The sequence below is a fragment of the Oncorhynchus clarkii genome, chromosome 5 (assembly GCF_045791955.1).
Source record: "Oncorhynchus clarkii lewisi isolate Uvic-CL-2024 chromosome 5, UVic_Ocla_1.0, whole genome shotgun sequence".
Classification (NCBI taxonomy): domain Eukaryota; kingdom Metazoa; phylum Chordata; class Actinopteri; order Salmoniformes; family Salmonidae; genus Oncorhynchus; species Oncorhynchus clarkii.
In genome coordinates, this window is record NC_092151.1 from 49,101,955 (window position 1) to 49,123,247 (window position 21,293).

A 21,293-nucleotide genomic window follows, 5' to 3' on the forward strand; every position below is an offset into this window, starting at 1 on the left:
GCAAGCTTGATATTGGAGATGAGATATGTTAAATGGTATTGTTATTGTTCATAGTATATAGTAACAACATACTGTATGTCCAGACATTTTTGTGGGAATGTGAATATTGATTATTGACAGATCTTTTATGACAGTTCGTAAATACCAGCTCAAGGTAAGCTTTAGACATTCTTATCTCATCCAGCCCCTGTCCAACTCTTCAAAGTCAAACAGTTGACAATGATGATGACAGCCAAGGGGACTTTTTTAAGACTTTAATGTGTACTCTATAACTAAGTATGTGCCGGTCTACTCCGTTAAACAGAGTACATCTGCCATTTAATATTGGGTGTCATGCTGTTGGCACGAGGAACAGAGTAGCTCTTCAGGACCTCGTCACAGTCTTATTAGACCCTGGGAAAAAAAACAAAAGACGGTGGGCATAACATGCAATGAAGGGGAAGTAACGTTGCTATCTTACAGTTCTATCTTCATGAATAACTATAGCTACTGTACGTTACGGTAGCAAACAAGAGATTGTGTGTGTATGGCACAGCAAAGACTGAATAATATCTGAAGAAACAAAGGTGGATGCATGCCTCTTTGCCAAACCAAGGTAGTACGTTAGTGCCCCCTCCTCTAAGTCAGGGTCAATCGATACTACCCTGCAGCTTATCACTGAGGGGAATTAACTGTTTGTCCAAACAACCCCCCTCTGGCTACATAAAGGGAGGGAAAGGGACAGGACCATCCCAAAGGCTGACTGTCTCTCTGTCCACACACCTGCGTCCCTCCACATACCCCAGACCTACGTCAACACACCATGGACTGCTGCAAACCGGACTGCAGGGCTACCTGGTCTTTACTGAAGAGCGTGGAGCTGTGACACGGGACAGGGGAGAAGGAGTCAAGGAATGTGTCTGAAATGGCACCCTATGTGCATATAAGGAATAGGGTGCCAATTTGGACACAGGGAGAGCGAGCAGCCCTGTCCTGGGGCCTACATAGTGGGAGTAGAATGGGGAAAGAGATGGCAAGGCGGTCAACCGACAAGTAGTCTCATGGTGAGTTACCGTAGGATCAAAATGAGCACATGTAATTTAACGGTAGTAAGAAACTAACACAAGTCTACATAATCAAGGAGAGGGAATAGGTGTTCCCGCTCCAGAAGAAGCATAGTGAATGGACTGGTCAGAGTTTTACCCATGTCCATTGTGATCAGTGTGTCTGTCTGCTCCATCTGGTTAGCAGCAGGTTTATTAATATAGCTGACGTGAGCCTTAGTGCAGTTCGGTGAGTGGTCATAGCAGATCAGTGTGAGTTGAAATAGGCCTTTATACAGCAGACCTGTACATCCTAGGATACATGTATTTATTACATTTTTACATATGCTCTTATCCAGAGCGATTATGGTTAAGTGCCTTGCTCAAGGTCACATCAACAGATTTATCACTTAGACGGCTCAGGGATTCGAACCAGCAACCAGCCCAATGCTCTTAACCGCTAGGCTACCTGCCGCCATACTACAGTATAAAGCAAATGGTGATCATAACTACAAGGGTCATACTATATCCATGTCTGGTAGCATGCTTGTATTTATTGTGTTGTTCAGATTTTTATTTTAGTCATTTTAGCAGATACTCTTATCCAGTGTGGTTTAAGAACTTAAGTAGGTGTGAAAAGGTAAGCAAAAGGTGTTTGTTTACATGCAGCATTATTATTGGAGCAACATTGAGACAGATCTACCATAAGACCAAACTGCATGTTGTGTGAAATGTTATGTGGCGGTCTCATCAGTCATCAGATAAGTTTTCGTAGGTGGTAATTTCTACATTGAAACTCAGCACCAGGGACAAATCTATAATAGATGACTAATCTCTCTCTCTCTCTATCTCTCCCTACAACTTTCTATCTGACTTCACACTCGATCTCTACCCCAGTTATCCTCCACCCACCCACCCGCCCACCCACCCACCCCTCTCTCTCTCTCTCTCTCTCTCTCTCTCTCTCTCTATATATATATATATATATATATATATATCCATACAACTTTCTATCTGACTTCACCCTCTCTTTACCCCAGGTATCCTCCCACCCCCCTCTCTCTCCACATCACAGATATTCCCTCCCTCCATCCTTATCCTCTGAAGCTGTGGAGTGTGACAATGGTGTTTGTGTCCTCTGCAATCAAACGCCATTATCACACTAAATAGCTACGGTTAGAAGAGAACAGCGTCACCGTGACCCCATGGTCTGTGGTCACTCAAACAGAGATACTGATGGTGAAGTTTGGGCCATGGTTTTGCCTTATTCTCTCTTCACAGGCCTCACATGTTGTTGTAGCTGGTTTGGACTCTACATGGATCACATGCTGACTGAAATGTAAGTCATTCAAATAGAAGTGTGGTACCTTGACAAAACATAAAGCTTAAGATGATTGCTGACCCATTTCCCTCTCTGCCTACATGTGAGGTGATAATGTGTTACTAAGGTAAAGACGTGATATTTTAGAAACCGAAATACATGAACCATTATGGGAGGTTATAGTGTAAATATGGCCAATCAGAAGAGGGAAGAATAAAAGCCACAAGTTGCAGCTCACTCATTTTGTGGAAAGCTCCAGCCAGTGCATGTGCGCACACACACACACACACACACACACACACACACACACACACACACACACACACACACACACACACACACACACACACACACACACACACACACACACACACACACAGTATTTACTCCCTCTCTGCCACTTGAGCCAGGGTACACACACCCTCACCTTGAACTAGCAGGTTTATAACATAGAGGTCAATAATAGGGCCTGTATTCATTACATAACTAACATTCACTTGAAAGAGCCGTGCCCCCAAAAATCACAAGATAATGTCTAACTAATCTCAAACATCAATCCCGGCTCCAAAGAAGTATTACTCTCTATTAGGAATAGGCAGTATCCGATTACATATAACCAATATCCCAAAGGTGATTTAAATCATTTGTTTGAAATTGTGTGAATGAATACCTCAGAGAGGATAACTCAGACATTTTATTTGTATTTATTATGGATACCCATTAGCTGCTGCCATGCAAAATTAAGGCAGTTTATACAATTTTAAAAACATTACAATACATTCACAGACTGTGTGCCCTCAGGCCGCTCCTCCACCACTACCACACACAGTGGGGCAAAAAAGTATTTAGTCAGCCACCAATTGTGCAAGTTCTCCCACTTAAAAAGATGAGAGAGGCCTGTAGGTACATAGGTACACTTCAACTATGACAGACAAAATGAGAGAAAAAAAATCCAGAAAATCACATTGTAGGATTTTTAATGAATTTATTTGCAAATTATGGTGGAAAATAAGTATTTGGTCAATAACAAAAGTGTATCTCAATACTTTGTTATATACCCTTTGTTGGCAATGACAGAGGTCAAACGTTTTCTGTAAGTCTTCACAGGGTTTTCACTCACTGTTGCTGGTATTTTGGCCCATTCCTCCATGCAGATCTCCTCTAGAGCAGGGATGTTTTGGGGCTGTTGCTGGGCAACACGGACTTTCAACTCCCTCCAAAGATTTTCTATGGGGTTGAGATCTGGAGACTGGTTAGGCCACTCCAAGACCTTGAAATGCTTCTTACGAAGCCACTCCTTCATTGCCCGGGCGGTGTGTTTGGGATCATTGTCATGCTGAAAGACCCAGCCACGTTTCATCTTCAATGCCCTTGCTAAGGTTTTTACTCAAAATCTCACTATACATGGGCCCATTCATTCTTTCCTTTACACGGTTCAGTCGTCCTGGTCCCTTTGCAGAAAAACAGCACCAAAGCATGATGTTTCCACCCCCATGCTTCACAGTAGGTATGGTGTTCTTTGGATGCAACTCAGCATTCTTTGTCCTCCAAACACGACGAGTTTACCAAAAAGTTATATTTTGGTTTCATCTGACCATATGACATTCTCCCAATCTTCTTCTGGATCATCCAAATGCTCTCTAGCAAACTTCAGATGGGCCTGGACATGTACTGGATTAAGCAGGGGGACACGTCTGGCACTGCAGGATTTGAGTCCCTGGCGGTGTAGTGTGTTACTGATGGTAGGCTTTACTTTGGTCCCAGCTCTCTGCAGGTCATTCACTAGGTCCCCCCGTGTGGTTCTGGGATTTTTGCTCACCGTTCTTGTGATCATTTTGACCCCACGGGGTGAGATCTTGCATGGAGCGCCAGATCGAGGGAGATTATCAGTGGTCTTGTATGTCTTCCATTTCCTAATAATTGCACCCACAGTTGATTTCTTCAAACCAAGCTGCTTACATATTGCAGATTCAGTCTTCCCAGCCTGGTGCAGGTCTACAATTTTGTTTCTGGTGTCCTTTGACAGCTCTTTGGTCTTGGCCATAGTGGAGTTTGGGGTGTGACTGTTTGAGGTTGTGGACAAGTGTCTTTTATACTGATAACAAGTTCAAACAGGTGCCATTAATACAGGTAACGAGTGGAGGACAGAAGAGCCTCTTAAAGAAGAAGTTACAGGTCTGTGAGAGCCAGAAATCTTGCTTGTTTGTAGGTGACCAAATGCTTATTTTCCACCATAATTTGCTAATAAATTCATAAAAAATCATACAATGTGATTTTCTGGATTTCTTTTTCCTCATTTTGTCTGTCATAGTTGAAGTGTACCTATGATGAAAATTACAGGCCTCTCTCATCTTTTTAAGTGGGAGAACTTGCACAATTGGTGACTGACTAAATACTTTTTTGCCCCACTCTATCTACTGTACAAGATCCATGTGTACGTGTGTGGATAGATATTATTGTCTGTGTGTATGCATGTGTCTGTTTCTATGTTTGTGTTGCTTGTGTTGCCCCGCTGTTCCATAAAATGTGTTTTTTATATGTTTTTTAAATCTAATTTTATAGAGTTCATGTAGTCATGGCTCTATGTAGTACTGTATGCCTCCCATAGTCTGTTCTTGACTTGGGGACTGTGAAGAGACCTGTTGTTGTGCCATGTTTTGTGGGGTATGCATGGGTGTCCGAGCTGTGCAACAATAGTTCAAACAGACAGTTTGGTGCATTCAACATGTCAATACCTCTCATAAATACAAGCAGTGATAAAGTCAATCTCTCCGACACTTTGAGCAGGGAGAGATTGACATGTACATTATTAATATTAGCTCTCTGTGTACATCCAAGGGCCCGCCGTGCTGCCCTTGGATGTACACAGAGAACCAACTGCAATTTTCCTAAGTCCTTTTTCAAGAGGCAGAGCAGTGCCATAATGGACAGACTTCTCCCCATCTTAGCTACTGTTGTATCAATATGTTTTGACCTTGACAGTTTACAATCCAGGGAAACTCCAAGCAGTTTAGTCACCTCAGCTTGCTCAATTTCCACAAATCAAATCAAATCAAATCAAATTTTATTTGTCACATACACATGGTTAGCAGATGTTAATGCGAGTGTAGCGAAATGCTTGTGCTTCTAGTTCCGACAATGCAGTAATAACAAGTAATCTAACTAACAATTCCAAAACTACTGTCTTGTACACAGTGTAAGGGGATAAAGAATATGCACATAAGGATATATGAATGAGTGATGGTACAGAGCAGCATAGGCAAGATACAGTAGATGGTATCGAGTACAGTATGTACAAATGAGATGAGTATGTAAACAAAGTGGCATAGTTTAAAGTGGCTAGTGATACATGTATTACATAAGGATACAGTCGATGATATAGAGTACAGTATATACGTATGCATATGAGATGAATAATGTAGGGTAAGTAACATTATATAAGGTAGCATTGTTTAAAGTGGCTAGTGATATATTTACATCATTTCCCATCAATTCCCATTATTAAAGTGGCTGGAGTTGAGTCAGTGTCAGTGTGTTGGCAGCAGCCACTCAGTGTTAGTGGTGGCTGTTTAACAGTCTGATGGCCTTGAGATAGAAGCTGTTTTTCAGTCTCTCGGTCCCAGCTTTGATGCACCTGTACTGACCTCGCCTTCTGGATGATAGCGGGGTGAACAGGCAGTGGCTCGGGTGGTTGATGTCCTTGATGATCTTTATGGCCTTCCTGTGACATCGGGTGGTGTAGGTGTCCTGGAGGGCAGGTAGTTTGCCCCCGGTGATGCGTTGTGCAGACCTCACTACCCTCTGGAGAGCCTTACGGTTGAGGGCGGTGCAGTTGCCATACCAGGCGGTGATACAGCCCGCCAGGATGCTCTCGATTGTGCATCTGTAGAAGTTTGTGAGTGCTTTTGGTGACAAGCCGAATTTCTTCAGCCTCCTGAGGTTGAAGAGGCGCTGCTGCGCCTTCTTCACGATGCTGTCTGTGTGAGTGGACCAATTCAGTTTGTCTGTGATGTGTATGCCGAGGAACTTAAAACTTGCTACCCTCTCCAATACTGTTCCATCGATGTGGATAGGGGGGTGTTCCCTCTGCTGTTTCCTGAAGTCCACAATCATCTCCTTAGTTTTGTTGACGTTGAGTGTGAGGTTATTTTCCTGACACCACACTCCGAGGGCCCTCACCTCCTCCCTGTAGGCCGTCTCGTCGTTGTTGGTAATCAAGCCTACCACTGTTGTGTCGTCCGCAAACTTGATGATTGAGTTGGAGGCGTGCGTGGCCACGCAGTCGTGGGTGAACAGGGAGTACAGGAGAGAGCTCAGAACGCACCCTTGTGGGGCCCCAGTGTTGAGGATCAGCGGGGAGGAGATGTTGTTGCCTACCCTCACCACCTGGGGGCGGCCCGTCAGGAAGTCCAGTACCCAGTTGCACAGGGCGGGGTCGAGACCCAGGGTCTCGAGCTTGATGACGAGCTTGGAGGGTACTATGGTGTTGAATGCCGAGCTGTAGTCGATGAACAGCATTCTCACATAGGTATTCCTCTTGTCCAGATGGGTTAGGGCAGTGTGCAGTGTGGTTGAGATTGCATCGTCTGTGGACCTATTTGGGCGGTAAGCAAATTGGAGTGGGTCTAGGGTGTCAGGTAGGGTGGAGGTGATATGGTCCTTGACTAGTCTCTCAAAGCACTTCATGATGACGGATGTGAGTGCTACGGGGCGGTAGTCGTTTAGCTCAGTTACCTTAGCTTTCTTGGGAACAGGAACAATGGTGGCCCTCTTGAAGCATGTGGGAACAGCAGACTGGTATAGGGATTGATTGAATATGTCCGTAAACACACCGGCCAGCTGGTCTGCGCATGCTCTGAGGGCGCGGCTGGGGATGCCGTCTGGGCCTGCAGCCTTGCGAGGGTTAACACGTTTAAATGTCTTACTCACCTCGGCTGCAGTGAAGGAGAGACCGCATGTTTTCGTTGCAGGCCGTGTCAGTGGCACTGTATTGTCCTCAAAGCGGGCAAAAAAGTTATTTAGTCTGCCTGGGAGCAAGACATCCTGGTCCGTGACTGGGCTGGATTTCTTCCTGTAGTCCGTGATTGACTGTAGACCCTGCCACATGCCTCTTGTGTCTGAGCCGTTGAATTGAGATTCTACTTTGTCTCTGTACTGGCGCTTAGCTTGTTTGATAGCCTTGCGGAGGGAATAGCTGCACTGTTTGTATTCGGTCATGTTACCAGACACCTTGCCCTGATTAAAAGCAGTGGTTCGCGCTTTCAGTTTCACACGAATGCTGCCATCAATCCACGGTTTCTGGTTAGGGAATGTTTTAATCGTTGCTATGGGAACGACATCTTCAACGCACGTTCTAATGAACTCGCACACCGAATCAGCGTATTCGTCAATATTGTTATCTGACGCAATACGAAACATATCCCAGTCCACGTGATGGAAGCAGTCTTGGAGTGTGGAGTCAGCTTGGTCGGACCAGCGTTGGACAGACCTCAGCGTGGGAGCCTCTTGTTTTAGTTTCTGTCTGTAGGCAGGGATCAGCAAAATGGAGTCGTGGTCAGCTTTTCCGAAAGGGGGGCGGGGCAGGGCCTTATATGCGTCGCGGAAGTTAGAGTAACAATGATCCAAGGTCTTTCCACCCCTGGTTGCGCAATCGATATGCTGATAAAATTTAGGGAGTCTTGTTTTCAGATTAGCCTTGTTAAAATCCCCAGCTACAATGAATGCAGCCTCCGGATAAATCGTTTCCAGTTTGCAGAGAGTTAAATAAAGTTTGTTCAGAGCCATCGATGTGTCTGCTTGGGGGGGGATACATACGGCTGTGATTATAATCGAAGAGAATTCTCTTGGTAGATAATGCGGTCTACATTTGATTGTGAGGAATTCTAAATCAGGTGAACAGAAGGATTTGAGTTCCTGTATGCTTCTTTCATCACACCATGTCACGTTGGCCATGAGGCATACGCCCCCGCCCCTCTTCTTACCAGAAAGATGTTTGTTTCTGTCAGCACGATGCTTGGAGAAACCCGTTGGCTTCACCGCTTCGGATAGAGTCTCTCCAGTGAGCCATGTTTCAGTGAAGCAAAGGACGTTACAGTCTCTGATGTCACTCTGGAATGCTACCCTTGCTCGGATTTCATCAACCTTGTTGTCAAGAGACTGGACATTTGTAAGAAGAATGCTAGGGAGTGGTGACTGGTGTGCCCGTCTCCGGAGTCTGACCAGAAGACCGCCTCGTTTCCCTCTCTTTCGGAGTCGTTTTTTTGGGTCGCTGCATAGGATCCGCTCCGTTGTCCTGTTTGTAAGGCAGAACACAGGATCCGCGTCGCGAAAAACATATTCTTGGTCGTACTGATGGTGAGTTGACGCTGATCTTATATTCAGTAGTTCTTCTCGACTGTATGTAATGAAACCTAAGATGACCTGGGGTACTAATGTAAGAAATAACACGTAAAAAAACAATAAACTGCATAGTTTCCTAGGAACGCGAAGCGAGGCGGCCATCTCTGTCGGCGCCGGAAGAAAAGACACATTATGTAGTTGAGGTTTAGTGAATGATTTGTTCCAAATACAATGCTTTTAGTTTTTGAAATATTTAGGACTAACTTATTCCTTGCCACCCACTCTGAAACTAGCTTAACACTTTGTTAAGTGTTGCAGTCATTTCAGTCGCTGACATGTATAGTGTTGAGTCATCCACATACATAGATTTTTTTTATTTAACTAGGGATGTCAGTTAAGAACACATTCTTATTTACAATGACAGCCTAGGAACAGTGGGTTAAGGGGCAGAACAACAGATGTTTACCTTGTCAGCTCAGGAATTCGATCTGGCAACCTTTCGGTTATTGGCCCAACACTCTAACCACTAGGATACCTGGCTTTCCTCAATGCCCGTGGCAATTCATTAGTAAAGCTTGAAAAAAGTAATGGGTCTAGACCTTGTGGAATTCCTGATTCTATCTGGACTTTGTTGGAGAGGCTTCCATTAAAGCACACCCTCTGTGTTCTGTTAGACAGGTAACTCTTTATCCACAATTTAGCAGGGGGTGTAAAGCCATAACACATAAGTTTTGCCAGCAGCAGACTATGATTGATAATGTCAACAACCGTACTAAAGTATAACAAAACAGCCCCCACAATCTTTTTATTATCAATTTCTCTCAGCCAATTGTCAGTCATTTGTGTAAGTGTAGTGCTTGTTGAATGTCCGTCTTTATAAGCGTTGTCCTTCTTTGTTGTCAATTTGTTTACTGTAAAATAGTATTGTATCTGGTCAACACAATTTTTTCCTAAAGTTTACTAAGGGTTGGTAACAGGCTGATTGGTTGGCTATTTGAACCAGTAAAGGTGGCTTTACTATTCTTAGGATGACTTTTGCTTCCCTCCAGGCCTGGGGGCACACACATTCTAGTAGGCTTTAATTGAAAATATGGCAAATAGTAGTGGCAATATTGTCTGCTATTTATCCTCAGTAATTTTCCATCCAAGTTGTCAGACACCATTGTTGATAGACAATATTTTAAAAGGCATGTACAGCTCAGAGAGAGACGATTGTATGGCATGTATACTGAAGTCTAGCTCTGAGGCAGAGAGCAGTGTTAGCATAGCAGTCATTCTAGCCAGGCCAAACTGATCAGGCTGGTTTGTGACGTCAAGAGAATTAGCTCTCAGGGGGCTCTCAGGGGGCACAGTGGCTCTCAGGGGGAACACTCTCACTGACTGGTCTTCTGGTGCTGTACTAAAAACTTGTAGTTTTTTAGAAGAAAGTAAAATATCACCATCAAGTAACAAAACAGGTTTCAAATGGTCTCATCATCGATCCTTGCTGAACCTCAGCAGTGTTGGGAGGAGCTACAGTTGAAGTCGGAAGTTTACATACACTTAGGTTGTCGTCATTAAAACTCATTTTTCAAACACTTCACAAATTTCTTCTTAACAAACTATAGTTTTGGCAAGTCGGTTAGGACATCTACTTTGTGCATGACACAAGTAATTTTTCCAACAATTGTTTACAGACAGATTATTTCATTTATAATTCACTGTATCACAATTCCAGTGGGTCATTTGTTCACATACACTAAGTTGACTGTGCCTTTAAACAGCTTGGAAAATTCCAGAAAATTATGCCATGACTTTAGAAGCTTCTGATAGACAAATTTGGGTGAATCGGAGGTGTACCTGTGCATGTATTTCAAGGCCAACCTTCAAACTCAGCGCCTCTTTGCTTGATATCATGGGAAAATCAAAATAAATCAGTCAAGACCTCAGAAAAAAATTGCAGATCTCCACAAGTCTGGTTCATCCTTGGGAGCAATTTCCAAATGCCTGGAGGTACCACGTTAATCTGTACAAACAATAGTACGCAAGTATAAACACAATGGGACCACGCAGCCGGCATACTGCTCAGGAAGGAGATGCGTTCTGTCTCCTAGAGATGAGCGTACGTTGGTGCAAAAAGTGCAAATCAATCTCAGAACAACAGCAAAGGACCTTGTGAAGATGCTGGAGGAAACAGGTACAAAGGTATCCATATCCATCGTAAAACGAGTCCCATATCGACATAACCTGAAAGGCCGCTCAGAAAGGAAGAAGCCACTGCTCCAAAACCGCCATAAAAAAGCTAGACTACAGTTTGCATGGGGACAAAGATCGTACTTTTTGGAGAAAATAATGAACAATTCTGGAACAGCCTTTATGCAAACAAACTTCCAGAAGTAATCAAGGCACTCTCATGTTGTGGAAAAATGTAAAAGCCTTTATTGTTCTAAAGCTTATATAAAAAAAGTAGAAGATATTTTACCACTTGGAGGTGACCTCTCCTTGTGTAAGTCACAGGAATATTTTTATCTCCCTCACCAACTTTAAACATCTGCTATCTGAGCAGCTAACCGATCGCTGCAGCTGTACATAGTCCATCGGTAAATAGCCAACCCAATTTACCTACCTCATCCCCATACTGTTTTTATTTATTTACTTTTCTGCTCTTTTGCACACCAGTATCTCTACCTGCAAATGACCATCTGATCATTTATCACTCCAGTGTTAATCTGCAAAATTGTAATTATTCGCCTACCTCCTCATGCCTTTTGCACACAATGTATATAGACTCTTTTTTTCTTTTTTCTACTGTGTTATTGACTTGTTTATTGTTTACTCCATGTGTAACTCTGTGTTGTTGTCTGTTCACACTGCTATGCTTTATCTTGGCCAGGTCGCCGTTGTAAATGAGAACTTGTTCTCAACTAGCCTACCTGGTTAAATAAAGGTGAAATAAAAAATAAATTAATAAATAAATACAATAAAACTGTGCATTAGTGCATTAGATGCTATATTGGAGCGGCAGGGTAGCCTAGTGGTTAGAGCGTTGGACTAGTAACCAGAAGGTTGCAAGTTCAAACCCACAAGGTACAAATCTGTCTTTCTGCCCCTGAACAGGCAGTTAACCCACTGTTTCTAGGCCGTCATTGAAAATAAGAATTTGTTCTTAACTGACTTGCCTGGTAAAATAAATAAAAATATTGTTGTTTTTCTTCCATAAACCTTCACTTAGTTGGCCAGTCACGATTGCCATATTACATAACTTTTTGGGAAAATAACAAATCAGTAAAAGTTAATCACAATGTACAGTGGGGTCCAGAATTGTTGGATGATTTGATAAAGATGAGCAAAAAAAGGTTGTATAAACTAAATCATTTAAATACTGATATATATTGTAAGCATATTTTTTTATAATAATAGTTTATACTAATACATTTTCTCAGAGGAATAGATTTTTTTGAGCTACTAATAAAAAAAATCTAAAAAAGATTGTTGCCCCGGTTTTCAATAATCCAAGCCTTTTTCTAAAATGTTTGATGAGATTAGAGAACAAATTGGGAGGCACCTTAGAGGATCTACACTAACACAGGAATAGTGTCACCAGTGTATGAAGAAAGGCAGATGGACGCTGGCTGAAGAGGGCACTCTTTCAGTTTTTCTTTGTAGATTCTCTCCGGAACAAGAGATAATCCGGTGTCCAGCTGCATTTTTACTGGTTTTCCTGCTACCTCCATGCTGAGATATTTTTGATGTTGTAGCTGTGTAGCTGTGTACTGTGTACAGTTCCAATACTGTTTCAGTTGTACTTTCCTCTTCTTGTGCTGCATCGAACACCTTGTGAGCTCTTGCTGTGCGTTTTGGAGCTAAATGGCCAAACTTTCCACAGTTGTGGCACTTTCATTTTGGAATCGACATTCACTGTGCTGATGATTATCTCCCCCACGTCTGTAGTGACTTGGCTTAGACCTTTGTGATGTGGGCTGTGTAGTGGAAATTTCCTGTATTTACCAAATCATGAGAGCAAACCACACACAAGTCAGAGTTATCATAAAGTCCATCTTTAATTATATGAGCTCCATCACAACCCAGTGACTCTCAGATCAATTCAGTGTCTATAAACGTCTCTGAGAGTGCTTAGACATTGCAACTGAGATCCTTTATAGCAAAGACACATAGCCAGACAGCATTGGCTATAAATTATCGTTCAACTTTGTCTCCTAAACTATGTTCTTATCTCGCTCTTGGTACCACTCAGGACCAACAACTAGCATATATCAAATACAACCCTCCTGGACAAGATCACAGAGACACAGTGACTGGCACACAAACATTGTGGAGCCAAGAGATAATTGGTTCCACCTCAATCATCCCTTCACATGGTTTAAAAGATATGTTTACATATGAAGACAAGCTTGACCTCTCCCCTCTCTGTGGCCCAAGTAACTGAACCCTGACAGAGAACAGACAACTGCAACCGGCCAACAGTATTATCCAAAAATAGACATTCTAATGACATATCTCACATAAGCATGCAATAAAAATAAAACATCTTATCTATGTTACCCAACTATTCTGATTAATCGCCAACAGCTGCTTTTTCTTGTTTAACCTTGAGGACAGGACTGAGAAAAGTGTGACTTTTGTGAGCCCTCTCTTCCACGTGTGTCACTGACCTTGTGACCACCTTTCTTATGTTCTGCATGTCCCAATACCTCAATAGTATCCCTGTGGGCAAGCTTGAGACCAAGTGCGATATCACAGGCTTTCTTAAAAGTCAGGTCCTTCTCTGACAGGAGCCTTCTGTGATATGCTTCACCTGTGACACCAAATACAAACTTGTCTCGGAGAGCGTCATCAAGAAATTGTGCAAATCCCAGAATGTGATTTTCTGGATTTTTTTTCTCATTTTGTCTGTCATAGTTGAAGTGTACCTTTGATGAAAATTACAGGCCTCGCTCATCTTTTTAAGTGGGAGAACTTGCATAATTGGTGGCTGACTAAATACTTTTTTTGCCCCACTGTAACTAGAATTAGATCTAATATCTAAGTTAGCCAACTCAAGATAAAACAATTTAAACAAGCTGAATAATCTTACACATACATGATCTATTTTATTGTAGATGTTTTTTTTATTGCCTTGATGCAAGATGTTTCACTTGGTAGGATTACAAAATGAATGAGAAAAGATTCAACTATTTGTGAAATTATGTAATGTGATGTTTAACCTTTAATGTGAGAGAATTGTATTCCCTTTAAAGTTTAACTAAATCATTGGCCCGCCCCCGTGAGTAGACATGATCAGGTCTCATGGAACCGCCCTCTTCTACTGTTACGAATAAAAGCCTCCCCTAAGAAAATCCTCTTCAGACTAAGCAAACTCCCAGCGTGAGCTGTGATTGCAAATAGTTAAGACCACGCATACCTCTGTGTAAGCTGAGGTGGCACAGGTTTGAGTACCAAGACTAGAAAGCCATACCACGTGGAGCGTTGGCTACATGACTGGAAAATGGTTAAGCTCTGAGACTATCGATCCCTACAGAATAAGAGCAAATCTTAGATACCAATTACTAGTATGCAGCTAGAAATTATGTAAACCTGGGATGGGAATTCCAACACCTGCCCGAAACATCTATCTATGAGAACATTTCTGAATGGTATTCTGAAGTATCTATTCTAACCACGAAATACTATGATTTTCAGGGAAACAGAAAGAGAGAGAGAGAGACTCGGATGAACTCTCCAGCAGACGGACCGGATTCCAACAGAGAAGAAAACAATGACATACACCGTAAATATGTACTTGCAATTATTCTCGAATGAGTGGCCATTTATGTGCGAAGGATTAGCATTTCAATATATATAATTATGGACTGTGTAATGAATCCATTTAGTCTTTCCCACTCTTTCTCAGTCCACCCTCCCCTTTGTCCACCAAGCCATCATATAGGTTTAGCCCACTAGGGAATCTTCTTTATCATTGTTAGTAACCAATATCTACTGTTTGTTTGTTCATGCATTTCTGTGATTATTTAGTTAGTTAGTAAATAAATGATTAAGCCAATTGGTGTATGGATGGTTTATAGTAAAGGCTGGGATCGTGCAGATAACCAACCATTTACGACGTTGAGGTGAGACTGACATGAGGTAAAGAATAATTAATTAATAGAAGACTAATTGATCAGATATTAAAATATCTGAAGAGTTATATTCGTAAAACTATAACTTTGTAATCTGAAGATTTTCCTTGGTGCCTCGACTTCCTAGTTAATTAAATGTACATGATTAGTTTAATCACGTAATAATAATTAGAGAGATATGATTTGATAAAATAACAGTCTTCACCTTAATTGATGCCAAAGACACGACACAGGACATTGTACTAGGTTGGACACAGTTCGAGCCCATAATGGTCACAGGTGAGCTGGCACCCATAAAAGGGAAGGGCATAATGACTCTGACAGTAGGGGGCAGGTCTATGTATGGGAAGCAGCTGCAGCTGTACAGGACCCCTGTATCCTATGGTTGGACTTTCGAAGGAGCACAGGAGCACAGGCTGCCAACTAGATCTAGAAAGGGGCACACTGTGCTTCCATGGAGGGCCTGCAGTCACCCCCCCCCCCCCCCCCCCCCAATGGCTGCCTCCCCTTCCCCACACAACATGAGGTTCGTACAGACTACAGTTGGCTGAATGTGGTCACCAGGAAGGAGTCATACCTCATACCATGCATCAATGAGTCACTGGATCTGTGGATAGGGTGATGATTGGCATCCCCCTTCCAGTCTGCCCTGGGGAGCGCTTCGGCGTGTGTTAGAGAGGGTGGCTGCTGCAGGTGTGAAGCTCCACCCTGAGAAATACCACTTTGTGAAAAGAGAGGTGTCCTTCTTGATGCACAAAGTGTGTGCTGTCCAAGAATGGCCCACCCCCACTGACCAGCAGCAGCTGAATAACTTCCTGGGCCTTGCCTTGTACTACAGGTGGTTTGCACAGGGCTTATCCATCATCACCTCTCCCCTAAACTGACTGCTGTCAAAGGACAAGACCTTCATATGAACAGTGGAGTGACCGAGGGGCCTCCATAACCCTTCAGCATGCACTGATCAAGGCCCCTGTACTGCAGATGGGTGCCGTCACTGTGGGTGGTGAGAGGCTGTGAGAGAGACGTGTGCGGAGGAGAGGGTCTGTGCCTCTGTATGCCAGGTGGGCATGCCTGTCTCATGTGAGATACAGGGTGTCGACGTGGTTCTTTTGCATCCTGACAGAGTTGGATACATGTTGTTCTATGAACACTAATTGGGCTACTGCCAAACAGTAGACTGTGTGAGTTCTGTTTAATAAACCGTTCATTTCGATAACTTGATCCTCTTTTGATCCATTTTTTTTATTTATCGAGGTCATTACAGGATACAGTGCCTTCAGAAAGTGTTCATACCCTTTGATTCATTCCACATTTTGATGTGTTACAGCCTGAATTCAAAATTGATTAAATATATTTTTCCTGACCAATCTACACACAATACCCAAAGTGAAAACAATAATGACAAAGTGCAAACATTATTTTTGAAATGTTTGCAAAGGTATTGAAAATAAATGCAGAAATATTCACACCCATGGGTCAATGACTGTTAGAATCACCTGGGGCATAGATTACAGCTGTGAGTTTTTCTGTGTAAGTCTCTAAATCACCTGGATTGTACAACATTATTATTTTCAAATTTCTTCAAGCTTTGTCAAATTGGTTGTTGACAACCATTTACAACACTTCCCATAGATTTTCAAGCAGATTTAAGTCAAAACTGTAACTCAGCCATTAAGGAACATTCACTGTCTTTTTGGTAAGGAATGCCAAATCAACACTGGTTATTAGGTTATTTTCCTGCTGAAAGGTGAATTATTCTTCCATGGTCTGGTGGAAAGAAGACTGAACCAGGTTTTGCCTGTACTTTGCATCAATTCCATTTCTTTTTCATCCTGAAAAACTCTGCAGTCCTTAATGATTACAAGCATACCCATAACATGATGCAGCCACCACTATCTTAGAAAATATGGACAGTGGTACTCAGTAATGTGTTGTATTGGATTTGCCCCACTCCATTTTGAGTGTTAATGTATCTTACCATTGCTACCAATCTGCATAATAGTTATGATTTCCATATGCACATTTTCGTGGAACAGTTTCATTTAATTTATAATAGTCTTTGTATCTCAAAATCATTGTCTGTGGTTAATCTACATTATATCTCAATTTAAATAAAAATTATACAAATCTAAAAGTAACTTTTATTGCCATTGCCAACAATGTAATAATAACCTATATAAAGCCAACACATAAAAATATTGCAGCCTGCAGGTAGAAAATGTCCTGATATAAAGAAATATCCTATAAATCAACGATCTTGAAACATTGTATCAACTGGGTTGCATTGAAACTTGCTCTAGCAAACTTGAAACATTGCATAAAATATTCTGGGCCCTCAGAGTTTCCGGCGTCAGCGAGCTCGATAAAGATAAAGCTGTAGGCTATTTGTGCAAGCGGTTTGTTATTTTTTTTATTTATTCTTTATTTAACTAGACAAGTCAATTAAGAACAAATTCTTACTTACCATGACGGCCGACCCCTTCCAAACCCTCCCCTAACCCAGACGCTGGGCTAATTGTACGCAGCCCTATGGGACTCCCAATCACGGCCGGTTGTGATAAAGCCCGGGATTAGGGTTGTACATTTTGGGGAATAATCAGAGGTGGAAACTTTTCATGGGAATTAATGGGAATATATGCAAATTAATATTAATACCATTTAAATGTAGATGTTTTTTTTGCATTGGATATATTTAACATATCATATGGAGACATAAACAAGAACCTTTTACCTTATCATAAGTAGACATTATTGCAAATTATTATATCCTTCCAATAGAAAAAAAACAAAAAAACAATTTAGTTACAAATTTAACTTTAATTAAATGGGATGATTTCACTGAACAACAAAAGAAAGGGAATATTGAATGATCCCCAATGATCCATTTCATCTCCCAAAAACATTTTCAACATACATCTGTAAAATCTATGTAAAAAAGAATACACTGCATGCAGAGGGTTGCAATTCCATTGAATTGGGGATAGTTTAACCAACATATGCCACAAGATCTAGAATTGCCTTATGTGTATCCCACAAAAAAAGGTTCACTCTGTAAGCAAACTTTTGGATGAGTTAAAGCAAAATTCCCCAAATTCCCGGGATTAACTTCCCAATTAAACATTTCGGAACGCCTCTAGCACTGCAACGCAATGCCCCTAAAATATGGATGATATCTCCACTGGATCAGAGCAGTGCATTTTTCCCTTTCGTGCCGAGTAGTTATCGAAAGGGAGAGAGCTGGAAATATTGTTCAATTACTTTGAGGAACTATTGTCGTTCTCAATTGATTCTAAAAACAGACATTGTTTACTTGCTGTTTAAGGTCAACAAAAATTACTTTTAGAAGCCTGACTGCTCATTAGTTTTAGTTTAACCTTTATTTAAGAAGCAGTGCCTTTGACCTCTGCGCCACTCAGGAACCCATAAATTACCATAATCAAACTAACATTGTAGATTAGATTTTATGGGAATTAACAGAAAATGTAGGATACTACTGGTGATGTATGTAATGGGGCATTGATAGACACAGCAAACAATGCACACAATGTTATGAAACAATGAATACCCACGGAATGGCAGGAGAAGGCGCATTCTGGAAAGAGACGTGCATCTGATCCACAATCCCCATATTCTTGGACCGTGGCATCCCTGTGGACTCCTCAGTGGATTAGTTCACAGAGACAGTGACAGCTGTCTCGTGTGCCATAAAAAATAATCAATTTGTGACTGATCGACTAAAAAAATCTTGTGTTTTCAAAACAGACCCCTTTTGTCATACAGTATTCCATATAATGCACCCAGACCTTATGAAAGTTACACAGTATACCCTTAATTTTGTAATAAACCAAATCTAGTGATTACATAACTTGACATGTTTGCCATCCATTGTGACATTGTCCAATTATTAGCAATGCATTCCTTAGCAGCTATAAATGCTAAGTAACACAGTTTCTTCTGGCAACAGTCACCAGTATCAACATTTCCAAGCAAACAAAAACAGGGACATGCTGCGATAAAAGAACATACTCTTTGTCAGAATTTAGCCAGCCTTCACAAGATCCTAATATATGCAAATATGTCCCCTTTTTGTGTTTTACACCTCCAGCAGAATAATTCCATTTCTGAGTGCATGATACTGTCACGTTCTGACCTTAGTTCTTTTGTTACGTCTTTGTTTTAGTATGGTCAGGGCGTGAGTTGGGTGGGTTGTCTATGTTAGTTTTTTTATGATTTGCTATTTCTGTGTTTGGCCTGGTATGGTTCTCAATCAGAGGCAGCTGTCAATCGTTGTCCCTGATTGAAAACCATATTTAGGGAGCCTGTTTTCTATTTTCTTTTGTGGGTGATTGTATTCTGTTGTGTGTCTGCACCAGCCAAAACTGTTTTCGGTCATTTCTCTTTGTTATTTTTGTTATTTCCGTGTTCATTCTAATAAATATGGACATATACCACGCTGCACCTTGGTCCTCACCTTCTTCCATCAACAACGGCCGTTACAGAATCACCCACCACCAAAGGACCAAGCAGCGTGGTAACAGGCAGCAGCAGGAGCAGCGCAATAAGGAGGAATGGACATGGGAGGACATTCTGGACGGCAATTGTTGCTACACATGGGACGAGATCCTGGCTGGAACTGATCGCCTCCCATGGGAACAGGTGGAGGCAGCCAGGAGAGTGGAGGCAGCAGGTAAACGGAGCCAGCGCTTTGAGGGAACACGGCTGGCAAGGAAGCCCGAGAGGCAGCCCCAAAAATGTATTGGGGGTGGGGCACACAGGGAGTGTGGCTAAGTCGGGTAGGAGACCTGAGCCAACTCCCCGTGCTCACCATGGAGAGAGGTGGACCGGGCAGGCACCGTGTTATGCCGTGAGGCGCACGGTGTCCCCGGTGCGCAGGCATTGCCCGGTGCGGTACATAGCAGCGCCTCGTATCGGCCGGGCTAGAATGGGCATCGAGCCAGGTGTCATGAAGCCGGCTCAGCGCATTTGGTCTCCGTTCTGACCTTAGTTATTTTGTTATGTCTTTGTTTTAGTATGGTCAGGGCGTGAGTTGGGTGGGTTGTCTATGTTAGTTTTTCTATGATTTGCTATTTCTGTGTTTGGCCTGGTATGGTTCTCAATCAGAGGCAGTGTCAATCGTTGTCCCTGATTGAGAACCATATTTAGCGAGCCTGTTTTCTATTGTGTTTCGTAGGTGATTGTTTTCTGTTGTGTGTCTGCAACAGCCAGAACTGTTTTTGGTCGACTTTTTCCACATTTTGTTACAGTATAGCCTTATTCTAATACCGATTAAAGCAACAAAAACCTGAGCAATTATGGTGGAATAATTGCCAAGATTATGTTATAACACTTTTATTGCATCAAATGGTGGTTTTATGCAACAGGATATGCAACTATTGTGTGTGTGTTCTACTGAGGATGGGCCTCTGCGAGATAACACTGACAGGAGATTTACAATGTATTTTGGGTGATAAAACCTAAAGAGCATTCCAGAGCATGCGTTAATGTTTCTGTTCTATACCATACCAGGAAGAGATGGTTCCAGTTCGGAGTCGGCGGGACAGACACTGGTCTCTACACAATGAAAACTGTTGACACAGCAGATACTGTCTGCTATGTATTGTAGGTGTCTTTCATACAAATCTCAACCTTGTGACCCATTCTATACAGTATATCTGTTGTTCATTGTGTAGGTTAAAGGGGTGTATCTTGTCTATAAAAGACCTTTGAACTTTTGTCTCGGGGCTCTCAACGAATCATCTTAGCGTGAATCGTCGACCAGCTATCGTAGAGCACTCAATCGATTCACTTTATATGTGTGCATTGTATTGACCTTATTAATAAGTGATTAAAGATTTAGTTTAAGTATAACTCTGACTTGTGTCATAAGTTTGTCTCTCCTCATTTGATAGTAAATAAATTAACCACCAAACAATCTACACATAATACCCCGTAATTAATCATATAATACCCCATAATTATTAGGCCAGAATTTTTGGGGTGTAACTACATAGAACTTTTCTATATCTTCTTGATGCACCCATCCCATTAGCGGGATAATTTTCGTCAACATCCGCTGAATTGCAGAGCGCAAATTCAAATTAAATTAATGAAAATATTTTCATGAAATCACAAGTGCTATATAGCCAAACACAGCTTAGCTTGTTGTTAATCCACCTGGCGTTTCAGATTTCAAAAAAGCTTTTCAGCGAAAGCATTCCTAGCGTTTATGTAAGGACATCTCTCTCAGCAGACAAAACATTACAAACAGCTAGCAGCCAAGTAGATTAGTCACAAAAGTCAGAAAAGCAATAAAAGGAATCGCTTTCCTTTGATCTTCGGATGTTTGCACTCACGAGACTCCCAGTTACACAAATGTTACTTTTGTTCCATAAAGATAATTTTTTATATCCAAAATACCTCCATTTGGTTGCCGCGTTATGTTCAGAAATCCACAGGCTCGAGCGGTCACGACCGGGCAGACAAATTCCAAATAGT

At 42.0% G+C, this 21,293-nt stretch overlaps 1 long non-coding RNA gene across 1 annotated transcript; it reads left to right on the plus strand.

The window, feature by feature from the left end:
* The first annotated feature begins 713 nt into the window (after positions 1-713).
* On the plus strand, positions 714-20,666 carry LOC139408956 (uncharacterized). Its single transcript, XR_011634338.1, has 3 exons — positions 714-1,043; positions 2,304-2,361; positions 14,362-20,666. It is a non-coding gene; the product is annotated as an uncharacterized lncRNA (long non-coding RNA).
* Positions 20,667-21,293: the final 627 nt, after the last annotated feature.